The 8,825-nt window shown below is 43.0% G+C and overlaps 1 pseudogene; it reads right to left on the bottom strand.

Moving 5' to 3' along the window:
- Positions 1-6,954: 6,954 nt before the first annotated feature.
- LOC127238113 (alpha-enolase-like) lies at positions 6,955-8,275 on the bottom strand (annotated as a pseudogene).
- Between the last annotated feature and the right edge of the window lie 550 nt (positions 8,276-8,825).

Below are 8,825 nucleotides of genomic sequence, written 5' to 3'. Positions count from 1 at the left end.
TTTAAGTTGGATGTTTATTTGCATCTAGTGAAATAGCTTCCCCCTGAACCCTGCTAGAAGGTTGGTTGGTATGAAAGTCTCCTCCTGTAGTTTCCAAATCAAAGTAATCACAAACAAATCTTAGTCTTGATTTCCTAAGAAATTAAAGTGATGTCTCCTTTTTTCCTCTACTGGGAAAGATTCTGCTGCTGGGCTTAGAGAGGAGAACACAACACTGCTGCATGTCCTTTATCCCTACCACAGGTATCAAAAGCTAGCTCTTTCTACACCAACTTCCAAGCTCCATTCTGTGGCTCAAAAGTAGTCTGTGTACCCCCTGGTAATTGTAGATAGGAAGATTCTGAAACTGTGTAGGATCTTTCTGAATAAAAAAATGCCAAGCAGCCTTTTCTAACCTATTCTTCCTACACTAGGTGGAGTCTGCTAAGTTTCCCAACTCCTCAAATTCAAATATAGTGACAAGACACAGAGATACATATAGCAGACTCTTGGAGAACTTTCTGACCTTTCTCCGGGAGTCCATCTTTAAGTTACTCCAATGCAGGGGGAACCATAAGGACAAAGGAAACCTTCCCAAGACCCACATCAGAGTTTTCCCTCTTACACCTTCTCCTTCCATCTCAGGACACCCTTACTAGTGGTAGCCTCAGACTTTAATACTCAAAAGGTTTGAACCATAAACCCTTCTCTCTTTCTGGTCTACCAATCTCTTCAAGATGGGGAGCATGACAGCATGTAGCAGACATGGTACTGGAGTTGAGAACCCTTACATCTTGATAGCCAGGCGACAGGAAGTCAACTGACTTACTGGGTGGTACCCTGAGCATAGGAAACCTCAAAGCCTGCCCCTACAGTGCCACACTTCCTCAAGCAAAGCAGAGCAATACTCACTCCAACAAAGTCATACCTCCTAATAGTGCCACTCCCTATGAAATTATGGTGGCTGATTACATTCAAACTACCACAGCTGCACAATAACTATACTTGTCCATGGTTGTTAAGTGTGGGATCCAAGGATGTAGAGAGAATCCTCAGTGATTGAGAATTCACTCTCTTCTTAAGGAGAACCTGAGTTTGGTTCCTAGCACCCACACTGGATAGTTCACAACTACAGGTAACTTCAGTTCCAGGGAACCCAGCACCTTCTTCCAATCTCCATAGGAACCTACACTTACATACACGTATCAACACACACACACACACACACAAATAAAATAATAATAACATAATGGAACACAATGGAATAAACAGTTATAGCCAAATAATCATACAGGAAGGGTATAATGGAGAGAATATAGAAGGTCAGGGTTCATGAGGGAATAGTGTGAGGGCCAACTAACACTTTAAGATGTTTAGAAAAAAATTCTAAAGAAACTTAATACTATAAAGGTTTCCCAAAATATAAAATCTACATATATAAAAATTAAAATGAAGTTACCCCATAATGGAACAACAATGTCCCTAAATCACAGGATAGTAGAGAGAAAGCCTCCTGCCAAAAATGGGTTACTGTCTTTGTATTTGTTGGCAAATGAGGTCCCAAAAACCCCTGAATTACAGATGATTGCCATTGCTCTTGGTTATCCTCCAGAACTTGACTACAAGACCTATTGTTGGAGACACCACACACATGGAACATGGGAAAATCACACTGCTTCTCACCCAGAAGCTTCTTCCCTACTTGGTACCTTTCATCATGCTAAACAGTGCTATGTAGGCTACCAAAGGAGAGAAAGAATCATACCCAGCTATGAACCCTGAGAGCTGTATCAATGACCAGCCTAGCAAGGTGTGCCTACTGATGCAGTAGTGGCATGATTATCATGGGAGTAAACTATCACTTCCTGATTACATTTAAGAGCCATTCCACAATTGGAAACCCATACCTGTCACCTTTTCTGGGAGCAAGAACTGAGGTTAAACAGGTCACAGGCCCTAGACTACCATTACTCTGCCAAATGAAGACAATATTAAACTAACTGCTACTGGCTCATTCTTATAGCCACATATTACTCTTATCAGTCCACCCTTATCAGGGAAGCTTCTTTTTCTCATAGAGACCAGCAATGAGTTATTATGCAGAGAAAAGGAGAATATGGAATATTCAGCTCTAAACGTGACATCTGACTCATACAGTCTCCTCCCAAAGTTCAGGGATCATATGGGAAAAGGGGTAGAAAGAATGTTAGAGCCATAAGCAGTGGGTGACTACATGGAAAGTTTTCTGGATACAGCAGGGAAGTTACACATATTAATTCACAGCAGATAGAATAACATGCACAAGATCTGTGCAGGTTCAGGACAGATAAATCCAGCATGGAAAGGGGAGATGGGCATGGGTTCCAACCCTAGCTAAGGAGTTGTTGGTGATTGACAGCTCCTGGGAGGGAGAGACCACTTTCTTTAATGGTAGGTTGAACACCCACCCTTCAGTGAAAGCCACACATCCAAGAGTATATGGGAAGTACAAATTGTACTTGATGAGTTAAAAAAGACAAAATGTAGGATGGATAGTAAAGGGTAGATAGATTGGGGGGGAGATTATGATCAAAACACATTATATTAAGTTCTTAAAAATTAATAAATTAAGAAAATAAAATAATAATATTGACTTTTTTTAAAAATTAGGTCCTCAAATCCAGAAGAAATCTGTAGCAAGATTTAGAATGCTTTCTCCCATTTGCAATATCAGATACATCAACTTTTCTTGGGAGGAAAAAAAATAATGAGAGTCCTTTTCATTATTTCTTCCTGCCAAGGTTCTGGCCTTGCATTTGATCTAATTTTCTGGCTGGAGCTGGCCACATTATTTTCTTCAAGGACCCAAGGTTGCAGGCAGCTAGTGTTCACAGTAATCCAAGACAGTGTCGAAGAAATAGAGTTTGTTACCAACTGCTCATCTCTCACTCCCTTTGCTCCATTCTCTCCAAGATCCCCCATATCCACCAGACCAAAACTGTGTTGAGTGGGGCTTCAGGGGGTTAAATCAACAGTAACAGCCTCTTTCCCATGCCAGGGAAGTCTGTCTTCAGTGGCTTCTAACAGGCATTTCTATTTTGAAAACACTGTCATATCATTTCATTGTTAAGACACTGCCCTATCTAGAAATGACTGAATGAACCTGAAAATGTCATTCCATCCCTCTCCCAGAGAAGAATCACTGTCCCCTATATAGAAGGTGATAGCAACTGAAACCTGTTAGAACAATAGTTTAGATAGGCCTAGAAGACTAAAGTTGAGCAGTATGACATTGAGAAATATCTATTTGCCATCCCCTCTTGAGTGGAGGTAGTTTCTAACAGAGAAAACCCATAGTGAAGCCAGGAAAACAGTAACAGAAGTCAACAACTATTTTCCTGACCACACATGTCATTAACCAGTCAGTAAAGAGTTCAGAACAGTTTAGCAGAACACAAAGACAGACCTTGCAAATGGGAGGTTAGGATGCAGTTGTCATGGAGATGCCATATACCCTGGAATGGTTTGACTATGGAATGACTCACGTGTTGAATACTTGTTCCCCACCTGCTGGCATCCTTCTGGGATGCTGGGGAAACTTCAGGAGGTAGGACATATCTTGAAGAGGTAGGTCACTGGGGTGTGCCTTTGAGGATTCTACATGACACCTAGTCCCTTGCTCTGTTCTTCCTCCTGTCCACCATATAATGAAGCGTCTCTGTGCTATGTGCTCTTGCACCATGATACCTGTCAAGAAACATAGAGCCAAGTTCTCATAGGTGAGACCTTTAAACTGTGAACCAAAATAAATATTTCTCTTTAGTTGTGCCAGCTGAGCATTTGATCACAGCAGCAAAAAGGTAATGAATGCATTCCCCCTGAGGACTCACTAACCAATACAGCCGAGTCCCAAACAATTTTGCCAGGATTCATACCTGTGTGGTACTACTGCTCATTAGTTCTTCACTTCTGTAGCTAAAATTTGCTATATATAAGACATGGAAATTCTTCCTTCCTCGATCGAAAGGCCTACATCAACATCATTCTCGGGGCAGGGGCGTGGAGAAGGGTAATCAGTGTTTCTTGGAGCTACACTTGACCCACTACAGTGGAAATGTCTGGTGAACTCCCTTGTAGAGGAAAAAGGAAGATACCCCATGTGATATAGTACTGTTTCTCTATCACGTTCTGCCTCAAGCTCTTCCCATTTTTTTTCTTCTATCTTTTCTATCAACCCGTGGCACATTACTCTATCTATAATGGAACAGTACTTCAAAAAAAAATTAATGAGTCTTTCCTTTTGTACTTACTTTTCTCTCTTGGCCCTTTCTTCCCTTCAGTCAAGCTGTCTGTTCTGTGTGCACTGCTCTAGGGAAGTGATGTGACAAAGGAGCAGAGGAATTAGCCATTGTAAAAGCAAGGCCTTTGGCAGGATGGAGAGCCAGACTGAGGAGCCAAAGATAGGCCTCTAATGCAAAGCCATCACCAATGATGAACGTGTTCCCCAGTCTTCAAGAAGCAGCAATTAGAAAGCAGCAGTAAGAGGCAGCACAGGCACAGTGGGCTTGCAGGGTGTGCAGAGGAGCCCATGTTGGCTAATCCTGTCAACTTGACAGGATCCAGAACCACCCAGAGGACTAACCTCTGAGCATGTGTGATGGAGTTTCCAGACTGGATCAGTTGAGGAGGGAAAACACCATCACTATAGGAGGCGCCATTCCATGGGCTGTTGTCCATAGTAAATAAAAAAATAAAGAAGAAGAGAGTGATCCCAGAACCAGCATGTTTGCTCCCTGCTTCCTGACTGCAGCTGCAATATGATCAGCTGCCTCATGCTCTGGCCTCCATGTCTTCCTGCCATGAGGACTAAAGTACAAGCTAAAATAAGCCCTTCCTTCCTTCCTTACATTGACTTGTTAGGCAATTTGTCACAGCAGTGACACTGTGCCCTGATCTTGGAGCTGAGCCTGAATAGGTAGGAAAATGGGATTCATTTCCAGGATGTATATGCTACATGAGCTTCATCATATTTTCTGGGTAGAGTGGCAGAAATCAACTCAATTCCAGAGAACTGGTTACAAGATTTACTAATCGAAAATAGAAAATGCCATGCTGGAAGCCAGTACAATCGGGAAATATCTAGAAGGTCCTAAGTGGATCGTATATCATTTCCAGCTTGAAACTAGTCATGCTGAGAGCACATATACGCTGAAGAGGCAAACACTACAGTTCAGGACTTCCTTCCCCCAAGCCTTTGACTTCCACACCCACCTACCTCTCATCCACACCCATGCATCCAACCACAGTACTTGTGATTAAACAGTTACCATCATACCACAGGAGGTGAAAATCTAAGATGGTATCTGAAAAGTATACCTGTGCCCAGAAAATATGACAGAGCTAGGGATGAGGGAGTTCCAGTTAGAGAAAGTCTTCCCCAAGTAGACTGCCTGACAAGTACATGATTATACAACACAGACCACAAATGAGGACAGCACAGGACATGCTCAGCTCATGTGATACTAGGGACCAACTGGGCTTGGAGAATATTGGTTTTAAAGGACTCAGAATATAAATATAAACTCAGGGAAAGAACAAGAAATCCCCAATTATTTGGGAGTACATTCTTGCCTCCACAAAAAAACAGGTACAAATTAAACTCCTAGAAAACAATTCCCGAGCTGGGGAAGTAAAATCTGTATCTACTACATCTGCTTGACAGATGAGAGCTGGAGGGATTGCCTCAGTCTTAACTCAGTATCCATGTAGCTGCCTAATCTGAGCATTTCAGCTATGAAACCAAAGGCTGCATAGCAGGATCAGGGGAGGGCAGCATACATGCTGGAGCCAAAGGCACTGGGGCCAAGTCAAGTGTAGACACAATGAAGTAAAACTTCATCCTGAACCCCAACCCCAATCTATGCAACTCTCATACTCCTCATGTACGAGAGAAAAACTACTCAAGAGAGGGATGAAAAACTTAGACAGGGCTGAGGAGGAGGGAGAAGTTAATGCCCTTGATGACTGGTGGGTGAAGGGCATATTCTGAGATCTAAGCAGAGGGTATCAGGGTGACCTCTGTTGGATATCTGTTGGCTGGGGTCAATGTTCAATGACCCCATGGAAGATCATGGATGCATAGGATGAAAAGACAGCAGTGACAGAGAGGACAACCTGCTGATGGAGCTAAACCAGTATGTCAACCATTCCAAGCAAGATATTCATTGACACTCCCATCCCATCATGATTGTCCTCAATGACATTCTTCCCCCCTCTCCCCCCACACAAAAGAACAGTGTTCTACCTGGTACCAGGACAAACAAGTGAAACAAAGCTCAAGGAGCCATCAAAATTTTTCTAGAAAAAAGTAACACTTCTTAACAACTGTATCCTTCTATCCCATAAGGAAAGTAGCCCAAGCTCAGTAGGGTGCTATGTTCCCCATGTGGCAACCATATCCTTTCTTAAGCTTCCCAGGCCTGGCTAGGGACCCCTGAATCCTAGCTTTTCTGAATTTTGAAGGGATACTTCAGCATGATGCTCTAAATAGACTCAAGTAAGTCCTCTGGCCATGCCATGCTGGTCAAGACAATTACCTGGGAAGGATTGCTGAGGATATGAAGTTCTTTTCCAACTGGGATATAAAGTTCTTTTCCAACTGATGTTGAAATTTAATCCCTGTTATGAGATACTAGGATATAACACCAGGAAGGAGGCTTTTATTTCGCACATAGAACCATTGTGGATCTTGCCTATGGTCATCTTATAGAATACATTGGAAGTTATGAGGGCTCCAAACTCAAGCTGGGAAATGCAGTGACAGAAACAATGATCTGGACCAATCACATGATTCCAGAGCTGACGTTTCCAGCAGGGCCTTGGGTAGTCAGTCATGGCTTCAAACTTCTAACAGGCAATGGCATGGGGGAGGAGGGAGCTTAAAGGATTACAGAAGCTAGGCAAGCACTGGGGCAGCCTCTAGCCACCTCATTTACATCAGGGATAGATTCCAAGCATCTGGTATTGACTGGGGGTTCCAGGTATTGCCAGCTCTTGGTTTGCTTGGTTGGTGGGTACTGGAATGATGGTGCCAGAGCTCCTGCTAACAAACTTGGTATTGCTACCTACCTCCTCAGTTCTGAAGATCTGATTGTATTTGTCCGGGCACTCAGATCATCAAGGTACACTAGTCTTGATCTGCCCAGTATAGAGCCCAATCACTAGGTCGACGATGAAAGTATCCTCAGTCTCCCCAAAGCAATAGGACACCATGATTCCCCAACCATTGTACTGGGCCAGCTTGCATGTCCATAGAGACTCAGTCACAGAACCAATCTGGTTTAATTTGAGCAGGTGGCAGTTGTAGGACTTCTCACCCACAGCCTCAGTAAACCACTTAGAATTGGTCACTGTTAGATCCTCCCCAATTACCTGAATGCCTGCACTAGCTGTGAACTTCTGCCAAACTTCCCAGTCATGCTGGTCCAATGTGTCCTTGATAGACACCACTGAATAATCCCAAGTGAAAGACTTTGTGGTTCAGCCATCTGGTCAGGTGTGATGTACCTGCTAGTGGTATCAGGAGACCTGACATCCTGAAGAAGTCAAAGGTAGCCACATCCATGCTGATGACAACCTGATGAGTGTTACCAGCCTTCGCAGTTGCATTCTTAAGCATCTGCAGCATTCCAGGATGTCAGGTGCAAACCTGCCTTCATCACCTACATTGGTGGAATCTTTCCCATATTTCTCCTTGATGATGTTCTTTGGGTTGTGGTAAATGTCTGCTCCAATGTGTATGGCTTCCTGGAGACTGCACACACTCACAGGGCAGATCATGAACTCCTGCATGGCCAGTTTGTTGGCAATTTGAGAACCACCATTAACACATTAAAAGCCAAGGCTGACAGGACAACTTTGGGGTTTCCATCTAAGATAATGATGTGACAGCACCAACTTTGTCGACAGCCAAGGACCTCTTCCTCCACTACCCAAGATGACATTTGCACTAAATTTAGATTTCTTTTCAGTCACATCCATCTCAATCATCAATTTATTGATCTTTTCCATTGTACAACCTTTAGTTTCCTGCTAACCACAGAAGGTGCAATAGTTTTACTGATGTACTGAACAGCCTTTGAGACACCCTTCCCCATGTAATGCAACCTGTCATTGTCCTGGTCTCATAGATGCCAGTGGAAGAACCTGTGGGCATAGCAGCTTGGAACAGATCTTTTGAGGTGCAGAGATCAACCTCAATGGCAGGGTTCCCATAAGAGTCAAAGATCTCTTTGTCATGGATCTTGAAAATAGACATGGTAGATTTCTGTTCATTAGATCACCACACAGGAAGGAAACAGAACTCTACAAATACCAAGGAAAGTGTTAAGGAGGGGTGTGATATGTGCCCACCCCAAGTCCCCATGTTGCTCCCCGTGTAGGGCCTTTATGAGGTGATGATTAGTACCATGCCCTCTTAGATGAATGAGTCTATTTATGCAGGTAATGGATTAGCAAATTATCTCCAGAGTGCCTCTGATTATGTCTCATACATTCCTTGTCTCTCAGCATTTGATACCCTGTGTCACTTTGGGACTCTACTGGTAGTAAGACTAGCAACAGATTCAGTTCATTGTCCTTGGGCCAGAACTATGAACCAAATCAAACCTTTTTTTAATCATTTACATGTATTGTGGTATTATGTTATTAACAACAGAAAACAATCAGACACACCAAGGCTCTATGTTAATTGACTAATCCAAATTCACACAAGAAGCAATTGATGGATCTTGGACTTGGTCTCAGCTCAAACTAAAACGCCTAAACTCAATTTGGTGGTAAGACAGGAAGAAGTGCTTGTGGGATTT

This window comes from Phodopus roborovskii, unplaced genomic scaffold (genome assembly GCF_943737965.1).
Source record: "Phodopus roborovskii unplaced genomic scaffold, PHOROB, whole genome shotgun sequence".
Taxonomy (NCBI): domain Eukaryota; kingdom Metazoa; phylum Chordata; class Mammalia; order Rodentia; family Cricetidae; genus Phodopus; species Phodopus roborovskii.
This window is presented reverse-complemented; position numbering and strand designations above follow the sequence as displayed.